Below are 23,942 nucleotides of genomic sequence, written 5' to 3'. Positions count from 1 at the left end.
TGCACACATTGTCAATTGATGCAAATCTCAAAAACATAAAGTAGAAAGTTGTTGGGGATGTGTGATTACATATAAGAAGCAGAGGTGTTAAAAAATCTGAAATTCAGAGTCGGATAGTGATTTTGAAAATTTTCTGATAGTTCAGATATCCGAACTATCCGAATCTTAATTTATGATTTTTCTATTATTTTTTTTGTAGTTTTTAGGGGTTTTCTATTAAGATCAAAAACCCGGACGCGAACCGAACACGAACACACCCGAAACGCTGACCAATCAAAGATTCTTATGAATTTACTTGAATTCCTCCACGTTTTGGAATGATTTAGCATTCCTTTATTTAAAGGAATTGAATTTCAATTCTAATTATTTGATAATCGAACACGCCAAAATGGAATTAGGATTCCAATTCCAATAAAAGGTGCATGTCATGTAATGGAATTTTAATTCCAATTCCTTTGAATTCCAACAAAAATTTCGTGAAACGAACGCACCCTAAAATCTTCACAACGGATTCCCATCTTCTTATCACTGGAGCAGGTCAAAACGTAAACAACCTAGACGTGCCAATTCAAAACTGGCACTTATTAAACGAGTATCCATTTATTTTAATGTTGTGTTCCGATCGTGTTTAGGATATCTTTTATCATCTAGTAAATAAATATACATATGGTTAAAATTAAAGGTGCAAACGAGCCTAGCCGCTCATGAGCTATTAGAGATCGGCTTGTGAAAAAGCTTGATCGAGCCCTAGCTTCACCTATCGAGCTCGAGCCGACTCACGAGCCTATCGTTTTTATAATAATAATAATAATAGTAATAATAATAATTAATTAGTTAATTAATTAATTAATGAAAAATTAGATATTAATGATCCTAACTTAATGTCACCCAACCGAGAATATTCCTGTTCGTGGTCCGAACTTATAAAAAAAGTACTCTCATTGTGAGAATATCATCAAGCTCAGTGTGGCCCGTTTAGTTAAAATAAAATGATTATATGGTTTTACCACTGCCCAGCCATGACATGACCATGCTTGTTTGAATCATTGATAGATAGATGATCTAAACACACTAGTCTCCCAAATGCCGTCAACTGCTCATTGATCTCCAATCATCCATCAGTCGAATTCAATTCACAGATCTAATCTAAGGTAATTCAATTCAATTCAATTCTAGGTTTTATTATTACAATTACAAACAAGTTACGTGATCCCCTTGATTAGGATGTTGACCAAGTTCGAGACCAAGAGTAACCGAGTGAAAGGCCTGAGCTTCCACAGCAAGCGCCCCTGGATCTTAGCCAGTCTTCACAGTGGCGTCATCCAGCTATGGGATTACCGTATGGGCACTCTCATTGACCGCTTCGACCAACACGCGGCGTCCACTTTCATCACTCGCAACCGCTTTTCGTTTCCTGAGGTTTTCTTATAATTCACTTGTGTGTTATGTGCAGATAGATCATTATAAAACGGTTATGCCTTTTGTTTAAATTGTGTAATCATTCATGCAGGAGATGATTACAAGATCAAAGTATGGAACTACAAACTGCATAGGTGTTTGTTCACACTTCTTGGCCATCTTGATTACATCCGGACCGTTCAATTCCATCATGAGAATCCGTGGATTGTTAGTGCTAGTGATGATCAAACTATTAGAATATGGAATTGGCAATCGCGTACCTGCATATCTGTTTTAACTGGACACAATCATTACGTGATGTGTGCTTTGTTTCATCCAAAAGACGACCTTGTGGTATCAGCATCATTAGATCAAACCGTTCGCGTTTGGGATATTGGTTCGTTAAAGAAGAAAACAGTTTCACCTGCTGATGATATACTTCGGTTGAGTCAGATGAATACTGATTTCTTTGGTGGTGTTGATGCGGTTGTCAAGTATGTCTTGGAGGGTCATGACCGAGGGGTTAATTGGGCATCGTTTCATCCCACTCTTCCTCTTATTGTTTCGGGAGCTGATGACCGTCAAGTAAAGATCTGGCGGATGAATGGTATGTTACTCAATATCTTGTTTATTTTTTTTGTTTTTGTTTTTGGTTATGCAATATGTATAGGGTTGTAAACGAAATGAACCAAATTGAACCGAATGAGATCTTGTTCATGTTTGTTTGTTAAGGATTTATCAGACGAACAGTTCATGAACACATAACTGAACGAAACTTATAGTTAGTGTTCGCTCATTAAGGAAATGATTTTTTTCGTCTTCGTTTATATTTGTTCATTAATTTCATAATTGAACACAAATGAGCATAAACAAACAGAACTTCTTGTTCGTGTTTGTTTATTAAAGAAATGATTCTGTTTGTGTTCGTCAATTTTATAAACGAACACATAACTGAACGGACCTTCTTGTTTGTGTTCGCTTATTAAGGAAGTGATTTTGTCTGTGCTCGTTAATTTAAAAAATGAACACATAACCAAACAGAACTTCTTGTTCATGTTCGATCATTAGGGAAGTGATTATGTTCATGTTTGTTTGTGAGTTTCATAAACGAACACAAACGTACATATATTAATTTGATATATACAAATCAACATTCTTAAACTCTAGCATTTGAGAACACCAAAAATAAATAGAGAGTTATGTTTTGACATAATTATCTGAAAATATCTAACATAACACGCTAAAAGTAAAATAATATAAGATATTAAAAAACCTTTAATGACGAAGCATAAACAAATGAACATGATTGAACGTAAATGAACGAACATTAACGAACACATTACTGAACGAGACCTTTGTTTATATTTGTTCATTTAATAAATAGAACAGATTCCTTGTTCATGCTTGTTCGTTTATTAAAAGAACGAACGTAAACGAACTTCTGCTAAACGCCTGGTTCATTTACATCTCTTAATATGCTACATTTTTGTTATTGAATCTAACTCACTCACTTTTTCTTTCAGATACAAAAGCATGGGAAGTAGACACATTAAGAGGTCACATGAACAACGTATCATGTGTTCTTTTCCATTCAAGGCAAGACATCATAATATCAAACTCAGAAGATAAAAGCATACGCTTTTGGGATGCTACAAAACGAACCGGCCTTCAAACGTTCCGCCGCGAGCACGACCGGTTCTGGATTCTCGGGTGTCACCTGGGAGATGAATCTACTGGCAGCAGGCCACGACAGCGGCATGATTGTTTTCAAGCTAGAACGAGAACGCCCCGCATTTTCTGTTAGCGGTGATTCACTTTACTTCGTTAAAGACCGTTTTCTTCGGTTTTACGAGTACTCGTCTCAAAAAGACACTCAGATATTACCGATCCGTAGGCCTGGTTCCAACAGTTTGAACCAAGGCCCCAGAACGCTTTCGTACAGCCCAACCGAAAACGTGATTTTAATCTGTTCGGATGTTGATGGCGGATCTTATGAGCTTTACATCATACCGAAAGAAAGTATTACTCGAGGTGACACCATTCAAGAGGCTAAACGTGGTGTCGGAGGGTCGGCGGTTTTCGTGGCGCGTAATCGGTTCGTGGTTCTAGAAAAAACCACCAATCAAGTGCTGGTCAAGAATTTGAAAAATGAGATAGTGAAAAAAAGTCCTCTGCCCGTTTCCGCTGTAGCCACCGATGCTATATTTTACGCAGGTACGGGTAACTTGTTATGCAGGGCAGAAGACCGAGTGTACATCTTTGACCTTCAACAACGATTGGTTATTGGCGACTTACCAGCTTCGTTTGTAAGATACGTTGTTTGGTCAAATGATATGGAAACTGTTGCCTTGCTTAGCAAGCATTCAATAATAATAGCGGATAACAAACTTGCACATCGGTGCACACTTCACGAAACGATCCGAGTTAAAAGCGGTTCGTGGGACGATAACGGTGTGTTTATTTACACAACGTTAACGCATATCAAATACTGTTTACCTAATGGTAACAGTGGGATTATCAAAACCCTTGACGTACCGGTTTACATCACGAAAATATTTGGAAACACAATCTTTTGTTTAGACCGTGATGGGAAAAACCGACTGATTGCTATTGATTCGACTGAATATGTTTTTAAGCTATCTTTACTGAAAAAAAGATACGATCATGTGATGAGTATGATACAAAACTCGGAGCTTTGTGGGCAAGCGATGATTGCATATTTACAACAAAAAGGATTTCCGGAAGTTGCATTGCATTTTGTGCAAGACGAACGGACCCGTTTCAATTTAGCACTTGAAAGTGGGAATATTCTGATTGCGGTTGCATCCGCTAAAGAAATTGATGAGAAAGATCATTGGTATCGATTAGGTGTCGAAGCGCTTCGTCAGGGTAATTCGGGTATTGTCGAATATGCATATCAGAGGACCAAAAACTTTGAGAGGTTATCGTTTTTATATCTAATAACCGGAAATTTGGATAAATTGTCTAAAATGATGAAAATAGCTGAGGTGAAGAATGATGTGATGGGGCAGTTTCATAATGCTTTGTATTTGGGTGATGTTCAAGAACGGGTCAAGATTTTGGTCAACGCGGGTCATCTGGCTCTAGCGTATGCTACATCTAAAACCCATGGGTTGAATGATGTTGCTGAAGATCTTGCCGAGAAACTTGAGGGTAAAATTCCTAATTTGCCATTGAGGTCTGGTTATAGTTCTCTTTTGATCCCACCTACCCCGGTATTATGTGGTGGAGATTGGCCTTTGTTGAGGGTTATGAAAGGGATATTTGAAGGCGGTTTTGATAATAATAATAATAATAATAATATTCAAAATGAAGAGTATGAAGATGCTGGCGATGCTGATTGGGGTGAAGAGTTGGATATTTTGGATATGGATAATATTCAAAATGGTGATGTCAACATGGTGGTTGATGATGACGTGGCACACGGAGAAGAAAACGAAGAAGGCGGTTGGGATCTTGAAGATCTTGACCTTCCTGCTGACATGGACACCCCGAGAGCTGATACTAATCGGTCTTCAAATTTTGTGACGCCACCTGCTGGTATGCCCGTGAGCCAGATTTGGGTGCAGAAATCGTCTCTTGTCGCCGAACACGCGGCAGCTGGAAACTTTGAAACCGCCATGCGGTTATTGACCCGTCAGCTTGGCATCAAGAATTTCAAACCATTAAAGTCATTGTTTATTGATCTGCACACTGGAAGTCATTCGTACTTACGTTGCTTCTCGTCTTCTCCGATAATATCATTGGCTATCGAGCGCGGTTGGAGTGAGTCAGCAAGTCCCAACGTGCGGGCCCCACCTGCACTCGTGTTTAACTTCTCTCAGTTAGATGAAAAACTGAAATCCGGTTACAAAGCTACCACTACAGGCAAATTCTCCGAACCATTACGTTTATTTTTAACTATTTTTCATACCATTCCGTTAATCGTTGTCGAGTCGAGAACCGAAGTGGAAGAAGTTAAAGAATTAGTAAAAATCGTGAAAGAATATGTTTTGGGCTTAAAAATAGAACTTAAACGAAGAGAGTTAAAAAACGACCCAACTCGTCAACAAGAACTTGCGGCTTATTTCACCCACTGTAACCTTCAACTACCGCATTTAAGGCTGGCTTTAATGAACGCGATGACTGTGTGTTACAAAGCGGGTAATTTAATAACCGCATCGAATTTTGCACGGAGGTTGTTAGAGACGAATCCGACTGCTGAAAACCAAATGAAGACTGCTCGTTCAGTTATGCAGGCTGCTGAGAGAAACATGAAGGATTCTACAGAGTTGAATTATGATTTTAGGAACCCGTTTGTTGTTTGTGGGGCCACTTATGTTCGTATATACAGGGGACAAAAGGATGTTTTGTGTCCGTACTGTAATTCTCACTTTGTTGTTTCTCAGGAAGGACAGATTTGTAGTGTTTGTGAGCTTGCGGTGGTTGGATCAGATGCTTCGGGCTTACTGTGTTCTCCTGCACAGATCAGATGATTCTAGAAGTTTCCTTTTTTGGGTATTACCTCTTTTCTTTTGCTTAATGTATAGTTATTGCCTTTTAATCTTTTTTCTTCTCTAACGACAAAATGCGCAGAGGCCAAAACGGTTTTTTTTTGGTACGGGTCAAAAGTAGGGGTGCAAACGACCCAAGCTGCTCGAAATGAGCCGAGCCTCATAAGCCCAATCTCGATCTGTGTATGAGAAGATCGTTAAGGCTCATCGAACCTTAGCAAGCCTAGTTTATTTTTAAGTTCTAACTATTTTGGACTTCTATGTATAATTTTACACTACACAACCGAGCTCAAGCAAAGCTCTGGTTTGTTTGAGGTTAGCACACCAGCTCGAGCCAAGCTTATCCAAATATATAAAAATAATTGAAAATGTATATAAATTAAGGCTCATCGAACCTTATCGAGCCTAGTTTATTTTTAAGTTCTAACTATTTTGGACTTCTATGTATAATCTCACACTACACAACTGAGCTCGAGCGAAGCTCTGATTTGTTTGAGGTTAGCACACGAGCTTGAGCCAAACTTATCCAAATATATAAAAATAATTGAAAATGTATATAAATTAATCCAAAATAAATAATAAACTAGCCCGAGCTTGAGAAAACGACTCATGAGCTAAGCTCGAGCTTTAGAAAAAGAGCTCAAAGCGAGCTGAGCTCGACCTGTAGCTTTTGTAAGTCAAAACGAGTAGAGCTTGAGCCTGGGCTTGGCTCGTTTACACCTCCAGTGAAAAGTTGAAACGGATAGGGTCTGGTTAACCAGTAATACTCATATTCCAACTTTTTAGTTTCTTTTTGTAAGTAGTATGTCAAATATGTTGAGAAAAAAAATATAGTATTTTAACAGGTCGACATTTTATCTACATTGTTTGACTTTCAATCTGTTCACCTGTTTCAGTGTTTCTATATAGCAATATATATATGTTTTTTCACTTTTTCTTTTGAAGTTTTACCTGTTTGGCCTGTTAGAGATAAAAATAACCTGGATTCACCCAATTATAAGCGAATGGGTCAAAATTTTAAGCTCTAGTTAACCTTGACCCGCTAGAGATGCAACATAATCTGGATCTACTCGTTTATAAGCAAACGGGTCTAAATTGCTAATTTCTCTTACATAGGGCACATAACTCAGTGAATCGTTCGACTGGAAGTTCGTTTGTGTTCAGTTATTTCATAAACAAACGCATATGAACAAAATCTTTGTTCATTTAGTTTTATGAAATTATGAACGGGTATGGATACATATGTCGTTCTTTCATTTACGTTCATTTATTTAAATTCGTTTGTGTACGCTAGTTTACATTTGTTCTGATTCATTTAAATTTTCTAGGCCCATGTTATTATCCGGTCTTATATTACTAACTGTTTAGGCCCAACACATTGTTGTTAATATTTACTTTTAATTGGTTTTAGCTTTGTTATGTTTGCTTATTCATGAAGCATTTGTTTATACTAGTTAATGAGCGAACATAAACGGACACAAACACATTATTATACGATAATTTGATATGGATTTTTGCGTCTGACTTTTGCAGTGTGTTAGAGCGGAAGAATGGTAGCTGATGTTTGGAGGTCAAAGACATTAAAATTGTAAGTTATAGTTGGTTATGGATTTAGTTTCGTCATTCAGATATTAGAACCATTTTTGTTTTCTTATTAATGTTGAAGTTTAACAAAATAGTGTCCGTTTGAAATGGTGGTTATATGTAGAGACGTTTTTGCAATAATATTTCAGGACTTAAAAATGTTTTTCAATTCCGTCACGTGTTTTGCAATTCAATGAATATGATTTTTTTTTTTTTAGGATTTATGTTGGTTTTAAATTTGATTGGAGGAGGGGATCAATTACATTTTTAAATATTAGTTAATAATTAGTGATATCTTTTTGTGATGTTGAAAGTAAACCAAGTCTAAACAGGTGTTTTCCCAATAGTAACTCAAGTCATTTAGCTTCGAGATCTTAGATTCATGCCCATGACCTTAAAACCCAAAAGCGCTGTTCTTTGATTTTTCAATAAACCCTGGAACTGACCATAAACAGTGACTCGAGCAGCAAATTGAGACCTGAAAAAGCGAATCTAGCAGTGAGGATGAAACCCAGGTTGAGTTAACAGCGAATCAAGCAACGATGATGAAATTTGAATCCAATTCTAGGCGAATTGAGCAACCATGATGGAATCAAGGTTGAGTTCAGGTCTCTTAATGGAGAGTTTTTTTTATTCCAGTTCTTTTTTGGCATCTTTATAAACCAAACACATTATAAGTTTTAATTGAAATTAATTCTGGTTCTCTCAGATTTCAAATTCTAATTCCATTAAAAAAAAGCTCTTTGAACCAAACGGCCCTAAGGGGTAAAAACCAAATACATAAAATATCATAATTTGAAGAGAGTAACAATAAATGGATATTATTTTACAAATATTTGTTTGGGGCTTTGATGCATGCTGGCTAGATTTGATGGCCAGCAGTGGACCAATGCTTTCTGGAATCCTAGGAATAATATGCATACCTTGAATTTTATAATAACAATAATAGCTTAATTATTTTGAAAACTAACATCATTCTGTTTATAAAAATTCGTTTTATAAAGTATACCTATACTAAGTTATAATAATAATAATAATAATAATAATAATAATATTTATAGTTATTTACTTTTTGTGCATGGATAAGTCCAAATTTATAATGGTCCCTAGAGTTATTTATTATGAAAATAGTTTCTTTCTTTTCATAGCAAAGCAATATGAAAATGGTCCCTTTGATAATTTTTCTATTCTAAATCAGCCCGTGACTCAAAGGAGGTTAGTTTCTCCTAGTTAACTTTGTAATGCGGAGTGTTGTCCTTTTTCTTTATAATTGAATTTCATCCATACAAACACACTGTCAATAATAATTTATATTGATGGCTGATGAAACTAATTCTGATGTTCAGCCTTATTGCCAAGTGCGATCCCCCATTCCGTCTGGCCAAATGATTTATTTTTGTCCCAATTAGAATGTTGTTTGTAACACCGTAAATAAAAGTTATGACAAGTTACTTCCCTTAACAACGAATTGTAGTTAAGACCAGGTTAAACGCTTCCCCTTGGAACGGAATTCACTATTAGATTCGGTAAACGAGAAAAACTAATTCCGAGGTTCATTGGATGATTAAGGATATTGGCTCATGTTGATGAGGTTGCCTACAGACTGGAACTGCCCGATGAACTTAGTGGGCATACAACACATTTAAGGAAGTTTATGGTATACAAGGAGGCTTATCCACTAAACGGTGATATGTGCTTTGATAATAGGAAGGACTAAAAACGCTAAAAGTCATCTTTTGTCATTTATGCAAAAATGCATCCTTCAAACACACGTACATGGTTACAAGAGAGATGTGCCATTCTAGGTTAGTTATTGAAGGCATGGTCCATTAGATATCCATGATCATCCCGAGGGGGTGATGAAGTAGCACATGAACGCTAAGGACAAAGTATCACAATAGGCTTTCTGCTCCTGATGTTTGCGACCACATCCAAGGACATAACTTCTATTGGAGAGGGATAAGAAACAAGTCGAGTCAAAATGAGTCAGGTTGGGGCATTACGAGTCACATTTATCGTACAAGCACTCATTATTCATGTTTTAGTGCAGTTTTACTCTTTGATTTCCTCAATTTCCTAATAAAACTATAAGCCATACTAAAACTACATATATTATTACTCTAATATCGTCTTTAAGACATTTAAGCAAACAACTTACATTGGATCTGTACTAACAAAAACATCCAAAGGTGTACACTAACACACTAATAACAAACAAGCGATGCCAAAAAAAGGTAAAAAAAAAAATTGTCTCTATCTAGTGTTTTGTTTCAACAAGCTGTAGCTCCGATGCTCATTGATGCTATCTATTGCCACGAATGGAGAGCGAAAATTTTCGAATTATAGATAAATAATTTTGAAATAATAATTGTTTTTGGATGGGTAGGAAGGAAACACGCATGTTTGGACTTCACAGAAGTGTCCCCGCTTGCTAGGCTACGGGATAATGGGTTTGTAGCGGGGCAGGTTGCGTTAAAGGCGGCGTTGGGAAAGTTGCTAAACACGAGAAAGCTTGTCTAGATAATCAATACGCGTTCATTTCTTTTGTCTTTGACACATGGGCTCTTAGTGGCGGAGGTCGTTGACTTTTTGAACTATTCAAAGGGTGCGTAGTAATTTATTAGCCTCTACGAACCAAAACTTTGTTTTTAGTAGGGTTGAGTTTGCTATCCAAAAGGGGTTGCGACGCAACTTATTGCCTGTTTACCTGTCACCTCATTGTAATCGTTTGGATGTTTTTAATATCAAATTGGTATGCAATACAAAAAAGGAAAAAAAGATAATAATAATCTTTCAAGAATTTACAATTAAACCCACTATTTTGTTTTAAAATCAAACAAATAATTAGCCCACTAGCCAGTTGTGCAAATTAAAAGAAAACAAAAAAAGGCCCGTACACATTTAACCCATTACATAAACATAGCCCACTAAACATAAACAAACATTGCTCGCTCATCTTTACATCTTATCTCACTAACTGAAGTTCAATAACTTTGTTTTTTCCCCCTATCAAGAAAGCTTTTATTATCAGTAAACCGTTTTATCTACTAAGAATATTGAATTCTTATTGGGTCTCGAAGCTGGATCCGGTTGTATAGGTGAATGCTCATTACAAGTGGTCTTCTCTTGTGTTGTATGAATTCTATAGAGCTTTTTTTATTAAAATATCATCGATATCAATACTACAAAAATTATTCTTACGGGGTAGAGGTAAGGCTGTCTACATTTTACCCGACCATAGTTTTGCTATTGGTGGGATATACTGAGTATAATGATGATAATGATGATGATGAATAATTATTCTCTACTTGAAATAGTTAAAAAAGTATGGAACTTAAGTGTCTTGTCTTTTTTTTCTTAATAAGTTATGAGCTTTTCTAAACATGACGAAACATAACACTTTCAAGATATAAAATAATATTATAACTATTATGATATCATAAATTTATTGAAGGAAAACTTGTTACTTAGTTACATGCTAGTTACATGATGCATAGGGTTCATACTTTATAGAAGCTTCCTTGTATGCTTTTGTTTCTTTCAAGTGGTAGAGTTGTGAAAAGTTGGTGGTTGGCACGTGTTTTAGAGCATCATGTGACTTTTAGTAATTGATATATATGATTAAAAGTCTATAAATAATTAAACTACTCTACACATCTACTTTTTGTAAATCGTATCAAATATATACATAATAATTAACTTAAATCAAATGTGATTTAATTAAGTACCCTAAAAAGGGTTGAATTTGATATCAGTCTAGAATTATTTAACTTTTTATTGTATACAAATAAATGTCATCGTGTATAAATAAGTCTATTGCTACATGATTGAAGTTGAGAGCGATCACTAAAAATTATGGATGGTCACTAAAAATTATAGGCAGCATGCTCTTGTACTGTATGTCACTATTAGCCGCTACCTACTCACCAACTCCTGTCATACCACGTGCATAGCCTGCAGTTGGTGGAAAAGGAATAGTACACAGCAGGCCTGGTCACTGTCAGCCGCTGCCTACCCACCAACTACCAACATGGCGCGTGCGTAGGCCACAGTTGGTAGAATAGGAATACTATTCAGCCGGCTATACCTTCTTGGAAACCTACCTTCGGCTATAAATACCCCAAATGGTATGATCATCTCATCTTATCATATACTATCTTGTATCTTACATATTATACCTGATATCTGCTCTAGCAATCTCTTAATATACACTTATATTCAAGAGCAATCTAGTCTGATTCTCACGCCGGAGGGTGGTCACAAGGAGGAACCCCCCCCTTCTCAGTGACGAGCTCACGGTGTCTATTTTGCAGGTTATCAGAAGAACCATCTTTGCCGGATCTAACCCCTCGTGGGAAACATCTACTTAACCCCCAGATTATTCGTAATCTGCCCGGGGTCGATTAGTGTTTCTTCATTGGCGCCATCCGTGGGACAAAAAAGCTAGAACTTCATTTCTTCAGTTTTTTCAAACTTCTGGAAAGATGGTTAAAGAAACTCCGGTAACCACAACCCCAGCTACTGGGGGGAACACCGGCGAACACACAAATTTTACGAACACTACCCCGGTTACCCAAGCCGAGGCAAGTGCAGTAAATTTTACGAACACTACCCCGGTTACCCAAGCCAGGGCAAGTGCAGTAAACAACCATCCCCTGGGATTCAGTAATACCCAGGCGGAAAAACAACAGACGAGACTCTCCCGCCAAACACTTGAACAAGTTAAAGCGTGGGCGGAGGCACGTCAGAAGGAATTCCAAGCTGAGTTGGACGAACGCTTGCGTTCCGTCCAACAGGCTGACGAATTTGGAAGCACTCGACAACAGCTCAACATGAGCACTGAGTACGAGTCCTCGGACGATGATCGGGAGGAATCCGACACCGACGCAAACCCTCGCCTTAGGGCGAAAGGGAAGCGTAAGGAAACGGACTTCCAAACGAGAAGGAATTTCGGAGAAACCTTCAAACAAAGGAACACGGGGGGAAACCCACGTGACTTCTCCAAAACCTTCAGACCAACTGCTGCAAACGCGGGAACATCCAAGTTTGCAAGGGACATTGCGGAAGCAATCGCCCCGAAAAGTGCCAAGCAGATGCCCAATATCGGCACTTATGATGGTATATCCGACCCAGATGATCACCTGAACAGATTCATAGCGGGGGCAACCGCCAGCAACTGGACGGAACCCACGTGGTGTTATATGTTCCAGATGACACTGGTTGGAGCGGCTAGAGCGTGGTTTGACCGTCTACCGGTCCACCACATCTATGATTGGGCGGACTTTCAACACAAGTTTAGCCAACACTTCAGTCAACAGAGGAAATATATTGAAGAACAGTGGACGATCCTCAACTGCGTTAGAGATAAGGATGAACCTTTACTAGACTTCATCACCCGCTTTAACTCGAAAAAGTTGAGTCTGGGCGTTATAAGCGAGGACCTTGTTCGCGCCGCTTTCATCCAAGGCGCCGAATACCCAGAGCTTATCCGCACGTTGACGGGTAAAGATGGCATGCCATCCACATGGGATGCCATCATGACGGCAGCCAAGCGCTTTGCCGAAACGGAGAAGCAACTGGGTGGGAATCTGCCCCAGACTACAAACTTCTACACGTAGAGGACTAGAGAAAACAACGTCCAGACCGCCCGGCAAAACAAAAGGAGGAAGCTAAGCATGTGGCAGTCAAGGGTAAACTTTGACACCTCATCCAGCTCTCGCTCCCTAGTAGGCGGAAGGGGTAATACACACCCATCAAGCCGACACCCCAGGTGGACGCCCCTCACCAAAAGCGTCACGGAGATATTTGCCACTGAGAAACTCCCATAGCCAAAAGCTCCAACGGTCCGGCAACGACCTGACGAGGATCAAAGCAAATACTGTGACTTCCACGGCACAAAGGGTCACACCACTGAGAAGTGTAGGAACTTGGAAGTATACATGGATGACCTGGTCATCAAAAGCCTTGACCCAGAAGCGATGTTGAAAGACATCGAAGAAACATTCAACACACTCAGAAGGATAAACATGAAGCTCAACCCGAGCAAGTGTTCCTTTGGGATGGAAGAAGGGAAGTTCTTAGGAGTCATCGTTACAAAAGATGGCTTCAGAGCGAACCCTGAAAAGGTCGAAGCCATTATCAAAATGGAATCACCTACTACCATCAAGCAAGCTCAGACACTGAACGGACGCCTAGTTGCACTTAACCGCTTCTTGGCAAATCATGCGGATAGGTCGTTCCCATTCGTGTCGACGCTGAGAAACTGTCTAAAGAAAACGCACTTCCGCTGGACACCAGAAGCGGAAGCAGCTTTTCAGGAAATTCGGTCACGCTTGATCGAACTCCCAACGCTCACAGCACCAGAAGCGGGAGAGGAATTAATCTTATACCTCTCCGCCACAGATAGAGCAACCGGGGCCGTCCTGTTAGTCGAGCGAAAAGGCATCCAGATGCCAATCTACTATGTTAGCCGTCTCCTAACAGACGTCGAAACTCGGTACTCTACCCTGGAAAAATTAGTCTTAGCACTTGTACAGGCTTCACGCAGGCTAAGACGATATTTCCAAGGTCACCCAATCACTATTCTCACCAACTTCAAACTTGCAAACGTTTTAGGCAAACCCGAACTTTCGGGACGCCTAGCCAAATGAGCAATAGAATTTGGAGAATACGCGATAGAGTACAAGCCAAGGCCAGCTATAAAAGGCCAGGTCTTGGCCGACTTTATTGCCGAAGTCCCCGCATCGCGGGAAAAAGAGTGCCAGGACGAGGCTCAACCCTCTCCAGCACAAGACATTGATGATGTCTGGCGACTTTACACTGATGGAGCGGCCAGCAACGAGGGCTCAGGCGCAGGGTTAAAACTTACCAACCCAGCCGGCCAAGAATGCACTTACGCTATTCGACTAGACTTTCCAAGTACGAATAACGAAGCTGAATATGAAGCATTCTTGGCCGGGTTGAGGATTGCGCGTAAAATGGGAGTAAAGAACTTGGAAGCCCATGTGGATTCCATGTTAGTAGCCAATCAGATAAACGGGACGTACACGGCCGTGAACGACACAATGGCCCTGTACCTCGCTCAAGCAAAAACCCTCATGCGCGATTTTAATGATTGTAAAGTCATACACGTCAAGCGCAGCGAAAACAAATCTGCGGATGCGTTAAGCAAGCTTGCGGACATCCGCATTGAACTCCTTGGAGCACCATCAGTCCCACACAAGGAAGTCTGTGTCATCCAAACCGACACAGAAACGTGGATGACACCAATAATAAATTACCTTGCGGCGGGTATACTACCAGAGTCAAAAACACAGGCAAGAAAACTACGCTGTAAAGCACTGAAATATCAACTCATCGATGACATCCTTTACAGACGTAACTTTCTTGGCCCCCTCCTCAGATGCGTTGACGACCAAGATGCCAACTACCTCCTAAGGGAAGTACACGAAGGCATCTGTGGGATACATGCAGGTCCACGCGCAGTTGTAGCTAAGCTAAACAACGCGGGATACTTTTGGCCGGGGATGCATACGGATGCGCTGGCGTACATCAGAAAGTGCAGGTCTTGTCAGCTCTACGCACCCAACACGCATCGCCCGAAGAATGAACTTGTTCCAGTCACCTCTGCATGGCCATTTCAGAAGTGGGCCATCGACGTGACATGTCCATTTCCCACAGCAGCAGGGAACGTAAGGTTTCTAGTGGTTGCCATCGACTACTTCACAAAGTGGATAGAGGCAAAACCCTTAGCCCAAACGACCGCGAAACATATCAAAAAATTCATTTGGGAATTTATCATTTGTCGTTTCGGGCTTCCACAGAATTTGGTGAGCGATAACGGCACCAACTTTGCTGACAAGAAGCTACAACAGTGGCTTAAAGAACTTCAAATCACCCACACCTTTACCTCGGTGGCGCACCCGCAGGGTAATGGTGAGGTGGAAAGAGCAAATAGGAGCATCGTCGACGGCATAAAGAGAAGACTAGTGGAACACAGATCCGGCTGGGTGGACGAAGTTCCACACGTACTTTGGGCACACAGAACGATGAAAAAGGCAAGTACGGGAGAAACCCCATTCAGCCTCACTTATGGCACTGAAGCCATGGTCCCGGTCGAAATTGGTCTACCCTCACTAAGGGTCATGATTCAACCATACAATGATGCGGAAAGACGGTTAGACCTTATGCTAACCGAGGAACGCAGAGACTTAGCCGCAATGCGTGAAGAGAACTACAAACGACAAATGCAAAAGTACTACAACACGCGGGTAAAACTCTGCAACTTCAATGTAGGAGACTACATATTGCGTAACAACGAGGCTTCAAACCAAGAGCGCCCAGGAAAGCTGACCCCTGTCTGGGAAGGTCCGTACGTTATCAAACAAGTACTGGGAAAGGGCGCATACCGGCTCGAAAGGCTCGATGGCACTCCCATCCCAAGAACATGGAACGGAGCTCAATTACGCAAATGTTACATGTAGATCAATTCCAAATTTGTAAAGGCCCAGAGCCACTTCTAATGGAAATGATTCTCCTTAGAACATCGACGCTGATGATTTTACATTTAAACTTTTAACTTTCCACACGGATATGCCGGTCTTCACCGCATACATAGGTGTGAAAGAAAGCCGTTGCGTGGGGAAGGCGGTAAAACCCGCATAAACCCAAAAAACGGCAAACCTTCACGCATGTCAGTCATAGGTAAACTTTGGTCATCCCACTAAATGAAAGTGCCGGTCCTAACCGCACAAATCATGAGAGGAAACCGAACCTATTGACAACCGCGCGTCGAACGGCTAACTTATCCAAAACACTGGGAAAATTGCTAAAATAAACTAAAATATGCATGCGCAAGTCATGTAACGTTTATAACGCAAGTCCCAAAGATTCAAAAGTAAGCGGGAAAATACCCCTTACCTCGGCAACCAAGTAACTATAAGACGGGTGCGGGTACAGTGTCAAGGCAAAACCCTTCACATACCTAGCACATGCAGGGAATTGACGCCAGGAATACCTTGGAAGTAAAGTAACTATAAGACGGGTGCGAGTACAGTGTTAAGGCAAAACCCTTCACATACCTAGCACTCCGCAGGGAAATGAAACCAAGAAGGATCTTCTGGGCCATGCTTGCGGAAACGGGAATAACATCCCCGCATAGCAGGAACGTCGAGAAGTAGATTGTTTGAAGCTTCAAGATGGAATTGGTGGTTTTAACATAATTGATCACTATGTTCAAAACTACCAAAACCTCATGGAGAATCCACACAACTAGGACTCAACGCTCCTGACTTGCGAGGAGGTTACAGACCTACCCGCATCATACCCAAAGATCAAGCAGGAAAGTCGGGAATTTCTGCAAGTGACATTAGGACTTCCGCGGGAAAAATCCCCATGGAAAACCTTAAAACTAAAACCTTTTCAAAAACCCTTTGCTTAAGTCCAAAAGTTCACCTCACTTTATTAAACATTCATGAGAAGAACATTGGACTGGGGGGACTTGAAGAGGTAGGTCCCAGCAGAGCCCAGTTGGACCCGTAAGACTCACCTCAAAGAGAGACGTCTGCGCAGTTGGACCCGCAAGACTCACCTCAAAGAGGGACGTCTGCGCAAAGACCAAACTCGCAAGACTCACCTCAAAGAGAGACGTCTGCGCAGAAACCAACTGGATCCGCAGGACCCACCATGCTCAGAGACGTGACGTCCTTACGCGCAGTACGCAAGCTGTTCCCGCAGGAAACGCCTCCCAATGGTCTCCAAGTACTCCGCCTGTTCCCGCAGTTACGGATACCAGCCATCAGGGAAGGCTACCCGCGCAGCAAGGCTACACGCACAAGGCTTAACACATAATAATTCAGTAGTCACCTGAAGAAGGAATGAGCAAGCCGGGAACAATCCCGCACAAAGGCGGGAGGGGGAATACTCCCGCCCAAATGAGCCAGTCCGTACGATACTGAAAGATCTTTTGTACTGTACCTGACGAGGTATGGGCAAAAGATCTGACCAAAGATACGACAGCTCACTGGCAACAGTATGGCGAGCAGCATGCTCTTGTACTGTATGTCACTATTAGCCGCTACCTACTCACCAACTCCTGTCATACCACGTGCATAGCCTGCAGTTGGTGGAAAAGGAATAGTACACAGCAGGCCTGGTCACTGTCAGCCGCTGCCTACCCACCAACTACCAGCATGGCGCGTGCGTAGGCCACAGTTGGTAGAACAGGAATACTATTCAGCCGGCTATACCTTCTTGGAAGCCTACCTTCGGCTATAAATACCCCAAATGGTATGATCATCTCATCTTATCATATACTATCTTGTATCTTACATATTATACCTGATATCTGCTCTAGCAATCTCTTAATATACACTTATATTCAAGAGCAATCTAGTCTGATTCTCACGCCGGAGGGTGGTCACAAGGAGGAACCCCCCCTTCTCAGTGACGAGCTCACGGTGTCTGTTTTGCAGGTTATCAGAAGAACCATCTTTGCCGGATCTAACCCCTCGTGGGAAACATCTACTTAACCCCCAGATTATCCGTAATCTGCCCGGGGTCGATTAGTGTTTCTTCAATGTGACTTTTAGTAATTGATATATATGATTAAAAGTCTATAAATAATTAAACTACTCTACACATCTACTTTTTGTAAATCGTATCAAATATATACATAATAATTAACTTAAATCAAATGTGATTTAATTAAGTACCCTAAAAAGGGTTGAATTTGATATCAGTCTAGAATTATTTAACTTTTTATTGTATACAAATAAATGTCATCGTGTATAAATAAGTCTATTGCTACATGATTGAAGTTGAGAGCGATCACTAAAAATTATGGATGGTCATGTGATAAACCGAAAAGGTCGTCGAACGCTAGGTTTGATCTTCTTAACACAAAAAGTCAAAAAAAAAAAAATGAATATTAATTCTCATGGTTTATTACTTTTATGTGTGTGCGTGCGTAAAATATTTAGACAATGTGTTATGGATTAGTTAGTTAAAGTGTTACGTTGTTATCACGTATGCAGTAAGCTTTAACTAACCAACTATAAAACCAAATGTAATGAGAGGAGTTAGTTAACCAAGATAAAAAAAGAATCTGATTGGTTGAAATGAAGATAGACCCCACAAAATGAGCCCTCTTTGGCATTAGACTATTGGCGAGAGAGTGGAGGGATGTAGGTGGCGCCATCAAGGTGTTATGAAGGGAAGACATTTAACATGTTGAGGTGGAGGTGGAGGTGGAATGGCGCTCCGTCCACCTCCTTAACACTTTAGTCTTTTAAGAGTATTCATAATTTATTCTCTATCCGCTTCCATGTAATTACATTACAATCATTATATTTTCTATATCATTTTCAGTAAAATATTGTTTTTTATATATTTATCATTGCATTTTTTTCTTTCCTTTACTCACAACTAAGGGTGTTCATCGGGTCCACCCGATCAGGTTTCGGGTTAATCGGGTAGGTTAGTCGGGTTTTCCTTAAAATATATCCAACATGTAACCCAACCCTATTAAGGTTTGGGTTACTCGGGTCCGGTTATTTGGGTTAATCGGGTTAACCATGTTAATTTATAATTTTAAGTCGATTTTTTTGTTTGTAACTTGTAAGCTGCAAAATTTCTCGGTCCACACACTTTTCAATTTCTTTTACAAGTAATTATCTTATAATTACATATCGCATGTCCATGTTCGTTCGTTTAACTTTAAACAAACACAAACACTTAATCAAACAAATATTTGTGTTCATATTCGTTAGTTAAAAGTGAGCATGTTCATGTTCATTTATGTTCTTTTATTTAAAATCTAAACGAATAGTTCCCGAACATAAATGAACATAATAAACAAAGATAAACGAACATGAAGGAACACATATGTACACACATTAACAAACACAAGCATACATAAACGAATATAAATGAACACATTTAATAAACAGAGACAAACAAATATAAAACATCTTAGGGTGATATAATTTCTTAATGCAAATAATATTTAATAATTTTCTATTAATATGTAAATGAACACGATCCAACGTAAACAAACTTAAATGAACGTTCATGAACTTAGATGGACGAGTGAAACAAGTGTTCATGCTTGTTCGTTTAATTAATTGAACACAACATAATTGAACTTTCCGACGAACGGTTCATGAACAAACAGAACAGTTAACTCATCTATAAAACTTACAGTATTAACTTTTTAGTGATTATTTCACATTTTCATCATCGTATTTGAAGTTAAGTATCACCACTAATCGGGTTGTTCGGGTTAACCCGAAACCCGACTTTTTTTTTTCTTTAAAAAATAAACCCGAAACCCGATCCTATTTACAATTCGGGTTATTCGGAACCCGATTAATACCTTTTGACCTTTAACCTGACCCTAACAAGCTTATTTGGGTTCGGGTGGGGTCGGATCGGGTTAATCAGGTTCGAGTATTTTGGACACCCCAACTCACAACCGTTTTAAAAAATTATATGTTATAAACAGTGTAAACCCAAATTTACAAATGAATGTCAATATTTTTTCTCTCATACACTTACAACCATATCTTATAATTTATATAACCTTCTCACAATATACAGGAAGCAGATTGTAAGAGCAAAGATTGTAAATGCTCTTATAGACATCAGAATCTGTTTCGGTATTGCAATACAATACAAATATTAAATATATATATATAGTTACAAAGCAATAAAGTATTTATACTTTGTACCGTATATTATGAGCATAATATAAAATTAAGACATACAAGCAAACTATGAGTTATACAGGGTCTTTATCTAACATATACCACTTAGCGATTCGAAGATAAAATTTTCAATGGCTCACGAGTAGGGATGAATCGGCACCGTACCGGTACCGAAAATCCCGGTCTCAAAACTCGCAAATTTTTGGTACCGGTACCGAAATATTCGTTTCGGTACCGGTACTAGGACGGTACCGGTACTAAAGGTAAAAAAGTTCGGGAATCCCGATACCGGTACCGGTACTAAAGGTAAAAAAGTTCGGGAATCCCGATACCGGTACCGGTACCGGTACCGGTACCGATACCGAAACTCAACATTTTGGTACCAATATGTATAGTTTCTTTAACATAAATCATGAAAAACCTTTAAACTAATTAATTAGTAAATTAATTTAGGAAAATTGGATTTTAATAATCACAACTTTCTGTTATTGGCCGATAATAATCTCAACTTTGTTTATTCCCACCAGTGGTCCCAAATTTAAAAAACTTGGCTCTCAATGGTCCCTTGTTAAAAAAAACCTAATGGCGTTAAGTTTTTTTTCCGAATTTCAAACTGTTATTTTAGGGCTTTTGATCGGAAGAAAGATGCGAGTCGATTGATGTAAAACTTAGCTCGAAACGATACTCCTAAAAGCTTAATTTTTGTTAATTTTAAATTCAAACACCCGATTTGAAGCACTAATCAAGCCACATTTGAAGCATCATTTCGAGCTAGGTTTTATGCTAATCGACTCTTATCCTTCTTCCGATCAAATTCCCTAATAAATCAGTTTGAAATACGGAAAAAACTTAACGCCGTTAGTTTTTTTTTAACGGGGGACCATTGAGAGCCAACGATTTTAAATTTGAGACCATCGGTGGGAATAAACAAAGTTGGGATTATTATTGGCCAATAACAGAAAGTTGGGATTATTAAAATCTAATTTTCCATTAATTTATTATGTTACTAAAATAAAACAAAACATTTAATCATAAATTGTTTTTAATCTTGTTATTTAAGCTTATATTAATAAGTTATGTCGAGTTGGATATTTACAAAGGAAGATTGGAATCTTCTCAACCTCCTCAAAGAATCGGCTAAGTATGGACTACGAGCAAGCTTGGACCATCGAGCATGGTTTTGCTACCTTGAGCACGATGTCTTGTGGTTATAAGACTATCTTTAGTGAATTCTTCTAAGTGTTGAAGGATTTCAGCAAGCTACACTTCATTCAAGCAGGAGTGTTCCTCATCAAGTATGGACTGCCAATCGAGAAAACAACTTGATCTATCCAGCTTAAATCAAGTGTTCCGAGTACACTGGTGGGTCGAGCATGGATACAATAAAGAAAGATATCGAGCATGGTTCTAAGTATAGACTTCGAGCATGGTTCAGTCCCGAGTAAGCTTTACATTTGAGTATGCTGAAGTTTGTTCACAATAAGTCATTAAGGCAGGATTGAAGATATCTAGAAGAACATGCTTGCTCGAGGGACTTATTCGAGCAAAGCAAGGATTAGTCAAGAAGATTGAAGTCTACCGGAGGAGAATATTTTCTATTTGAAAATATTCTAAGTAAAGTCTGCTCGAAAACTTGCATCGAGCATATTGTGCATATGAAGTCTTCTTGACCAAGACATATCATACTCGAAGACTTGTTTACACTTGTATTTATTTTATCATTCATTGTGTAATTATTAGGATATTCTAGAAGGAATGTCAGGGCCTATAAATAGTGTCCTAGGTTTTCATTTATTGTAAGCGTGGATAAGGCACATAATACGAGAGCACAAACACCTGAACGAGTATTCCTTTTGTGTATCCTCGTACCGCCGCCGCCTTCATGAAACCCTATACATTCCTTTCACTGTTCCATTAATGATATATTTAATATAGTGGATCTTTGTCTTTGATTATTGTTCTTACTGATTATCTATTGCCATTTCATACCTTCACTCCCATCCCTTGAATAAACTTATTCAGCCGGGATATTCAAGAGGCCTTTGGGTTTGTTAGATCTGGTGTGTTCTTGTCAACGTACTAAGGTTTGCACCAGGTCCGGTCCTGACAAGTGGTATCAGAGCTTTGGACGCTCACTGAAGGCCATAGGACTGAAGGTTTTGAGATAAAGGTTGAAGCTTGAAAGGGTTAACTGGTTACTGAGTCCATATATGAAGAAATGGATGATCAAGAAGTGTCTACAAACAAAATACCAAAGCTGCTTGGTCAAGAATATTACACAAAATGGAAAGTATTGTTTTAAGCCGCCGTCAACTATAATGACACCGAGCTGTGGAACTCTATCAAGGACGGACCATATGTTCCAATGGCAGCTCCAAACAACAACGCGGTTGTAGAAAGGCAGATGAAAAGAAGAGATGACAAAGCCCAGTCTATGCTGAAATTGGGTCTATCATGGGAAATCCTAACTAGTGTGAATCATTACACTAGTGCAAAGGACATATACGATGCTGTCGTTGAAATGTTCGAAGGAAATGTTGAGCTGAGAGATATCAAGAAAGATCGTCTGAAACAACAGCTTGACAGATTCAAGTTCAAAGAGGGTGAAAGACTAAAATATGTTTTACAGAGGTTCATGACCATTGTCAATGAAATCAGAACCACTGATTTGCAGATTACTGACTTTGAATTGAACAAGAAACTGCTCACATCACTCTCTGGTGAATGGTATACTGCCAGTAAATTCATCAGAGAGAAAGCTAGCTTTCCCAACTTCAAGTTGGATGATGTTATTTCCTTTTTACAGGCAGCTGAGCATGAAATGTTTGAGAATAACATGCTGAAAGAAGATAAGCCAAGCTTTGCAGTGATAAATGCACTTTTGGCTCCTATGAGCAAGGTAACAACAAGAGCTCAACAACCAATCATTGAATAACCGTCAGATACAAGCTCACTAACTGATACAAATCAACAAAGGTTCAATATTTAAATGATTGAATATGACAATATGTCAACTGCCAATGGACATGCTCCATATGCTCCAAGTCGAGGAAATGAGTACCAAGCACTGTTCTCAATGTTCACTGAGTCTTATAATTCTTTTGTGGCAAAGAACTTGATTCATACAAGTGTTGTGCAAGAAGACTTGGAACAAATTGATGCATATGATTTGGAAGACATGGATATCAAATGGCAGGATGCTATGTTGGCTGTAAGAAGTAAGAGGCTATACAAGAGGACTGGGAGATAAACCTTCTCTGGACTTAATGAAAGAATTGGATTTGACAAGTCAAAAGCTATCTGCTACAATTGACAACAACGGGACACTTTGCAAGGGAATGCAATCAAACCCAAGCAGTTTGGAAACCAAATGAATCAGAATCAGTTTTACCAGAACCAACCTCAAAATCATCAAGGGTATCAACGAAGAAATCAGCCCATGAACCATAATCCCTATCAACATCAGAATAGGCCCCAACAACAACAGGTTCAACCTTAGGAAAGAAATAACCAACTGCAGATACAGGGGAACCAGAATAGGGGAGCTGCTAATGCTGTGAATCAGAACAGGGATCAAGGGAATGTGGCTGTAACCATTGTGCCTCAAGATGGTGATTTTGATTGGAGAAATCATGCATCAAAAATTGAAAAGGGCCAATGTTGCATACATGGCAAAAGTGCATGAAAAGGGAGAATCTTCAAACTCACAGGTACCCACTGAACCCTCAATTTCTGATCTTCT

General features: G+C 39.4%; 1 pseudogene across 1 annotated transcript; it reads left to right on the top strand.

Annotated features, from left to right (window-relative positions):
• The first annotated feature begins 1,224 nt into the window (after positions 1–1,224).
• LOC143636665 (coatomer subunit alpha-1-like) lies at positions 1,225–5,912 on the top strand (annotated as a pseudogene). Its single transcript, XR_013154281.1, has 3 exons — positions 1,225–1,419; positions 1,511–2,005; positions 2,922–5,912. The product of XR_013154281.1 is annotated as a coatomer subunit alpha-1-like (transcript).
• The last annotated feature ends 18,030 nt before the right edge of the window (positions 5,913–23,942 follow it).

The sequence above is a fragment of the Bidens hawaiensis genome, unplaced genomic scaffold (genome assembly GCF_021521415.1).
Source record: "Bidens hawaiensis isolate Kalapana, Puna unplaced genomic scaffold, B.hawaiensis_p1.1 tig00008037_1, whole genome shotgun sequence".
NCBI classification, from domain to species: Eukaryota; Viridiplantae; Streptophyta; class Magnoliopsida; order Asterales; family Asteraceae; genus Bidens; species Bidens hawaiensis.
Note: the sequence above shows the minus strand (reverse complement) of the source record. Positions and strands in the feature narration are given on the sequence as shown.